The following is a 2,630-nucleotide window of genomic DNA, read 5'->3' as shown; positions in this document are numbered from 1 at the left end:
GGTCTTAGCTCTTGGTATAAGAAAGATGCTTGAGGCACTCACAGTAGCCTTCTTTAGTCACTGGGACAAGATTCCCAAAGAACCTCGTTAGAGACAAGAGGAGAATAATTGTCCCATCTGCTTTTGGCCCCTTTGGACCAAACAGTGTTGACATAGAATACTATCAAAGGTTTAGATGTAAATCTTGTATCAAATGGATGCAGTTGGAAACCATCATACTTAGTGATCTATCACAGAAACAAATAACTGAGTACCACATGTTCTCATTCATTATTGGGACCTGAGCATTAGTCACTAGCAAAAGGGAGGGGTTGGCAGTTGCTGGACACTGCCAGGGGAGGGAATGGGGGTGGACGTGCAACAACATAAAGGGTACCTGGCCCCAAACCAGCGAAAGTTAGGACCAGTAGGAGTCCCAAACTTCACCTGCATGAAACCTACTTGTGTAGCTAATCCTGGCTTGTACCTCACGTCTCTATAATAAAATAAAAATGTAATGATACTGGAAATGATGCCATCATAATGGACACAATCCCAGACAAAAGTCCCTGGAAGCACAACCACCTCACCTTTGTGATCTTCAATTACTAGATCTTATCACTTTCTTTGTTCATATCTGGGGCTGTTTCTTATTTTCTGTGCAACCCTTGCTTGCTTATGTCTGGTCATTTCCAGAGAAGATTAGTGATACTGGTGTATCTTCTCCAAATTTCAGATGAAAATATTAAGAACACATTACTGAGATGGGCTTAATCCATGAACATGTCTGGAATAAAGGGTAGCCTGATTCTAAGGGAGGTTGTCTCCAGGCCAGCCAGACATGCTGTGATTTAAAAACTCCAGGCCCTGGGGTAGACACCTTTTATTGTTTGCCCTTTTATTGAACTGGAACTGTCTAATCCACATAGTCACAATGTGGTAGGGCCCCATGAACAATATTTATAGCACATTTTCTCCCCTTCACTATAGCTGGTCAGACCAAAATATTTTGAACTATGATTGAAAGACAGTCAGTTTTTACCAGTATATGACTTGGCTGTAATATATCAATCCAACTATCTTTTGCCTGCCTGATTCTTATCCCATGGAATGAAGGAGCAGAGAAGGGCTTCTTTTTTTGCCTTGTTTTGTGCTACTATAACAGAATACCTGCGGCTGGGTCATTTATAATAAGCAGAAATGGATTTGACTCATGGTTCTGGAGGCTGGGACGTCCAAGAGCATGACATTGGCATCTGGTGAGGGCCTTCCTGATGCTTCATTCCGTGGCAGGAGAAAGGGCAAGAGAGGATGAGAGAGAGCACGTGAATAAGAGGGGCTGAACTCTCTTTCATAACAAGCCCACTCTCCCTAACCCACACCCATCATAACATTAATCCATTTATGAAGGAACAGCCCTCATGACCTAATCACCTCTTATCAGGCCCCACCTCCCAACCCTATTACTTTGAAGATTAAGTTTCCAATACATGAACTTTGGGTGATATTTTCAAACCATACAAGGGGCTAAAGAAGCAACTATACGGAGAAAATACTAGCTGAAGAAAATTCTCATGGTTTTCAGATTCTGGATTTGAATCATTTCCTGGTATTTGGCTACATTCCAGCATGTTTCCCTCAGTGTTCTTAGTAACTCATGACAGAAACTGATTATTACTCATTTTAGCAGAATGAGATTTCATTAAAATAATATTGAGTCTGTCAGTGAATGAGTGGATAAATGAGTTGTGGTAAATACATACCATGATATTTTATTTAGTCACAAAAGGGAATGAAGTTCTGATTCTTGCTACAACATGAATGAACCTCAAAACCACTACGCTTAATGAAAGAAGCCAGATACAAAAGGTTACATAGTCCTTTCGTATAAAATATGTAAAGTAGGTATATCCATAAAGACAGAGAGCGTATTGCTGGTTGCCAGAGTTAGGGAAAAGAGAAACTAGGGAATGACTGCTGACAGATGTTATGTTTCTTTGTAGGGTAGTGAAAAGTGTTTTGGAGCTAGATAGATGTGATGATTGTACAACATTATGAATATACAAAATGCCACTGTATTTATTCACTTTTAAAAGATTCATTTATGATATATGAATCTCCCCAAATCACTTGGAGTCTGGTTAGCCAGGTGTGGTGATTCATTTTATGTGACAACTTGGCTGGGCCATGGTCAAACATTATTCTGTATGTTTCTGTGAAGGTTTTGTTTGGTTTTTAGTTGGAGCCTCACTCTGTCACCCAGGCTGGAGTGCAGTGGCACGCTCACAGCCACCCCAGAGTCGATCCACTGGGCTCTGGCAATCCTTCCACCTCAGTCTTCCAAGTAGCTGGAACTACAGGTGCACGCTACCACACCTAGCTGATTTTTATTTTATTTTATTGTAGAGACAAGGTCTCACCACATTGCCCAGGCTGATCTTGAACCCTGGGCTCAGGCAGTCCTCTCGTCTTGGCCTCCCAAAGTGCTGGGATTACAGGCTTGAGCCACTGCACCCGACCTGAAGGTGTTTTTGTTTTGTTTTGTTTTTTTGTTTTTCAAGTTGGGAGTCTCACTCTGTCGCCCAGACTGGAGTGCAGTGGCTGCTCCCGGCCACCGCAGCCTCAACCTGCTGGGCTCCGGCGATCCTTCC

This window comes from Carlito syrichta, unplaced genomic scaffold (genome assembly GCF_000164805.1).
Source record: "Carlito syrichta isolate Samal-C Ts95f unplaced genomic scaffold, Tarsius_syrichta-2.0.1 Scaffold307141, whole genome shotgun sequence".
Taxonomy (NCBI): Eukaryota; Metazoa; Chordata; class Mammalia; order Primates; family Tarsiidae; genus Carlito; species Carlito syrichta.
Note: the sequence above shows the minus strand (reverse complement) of the source record.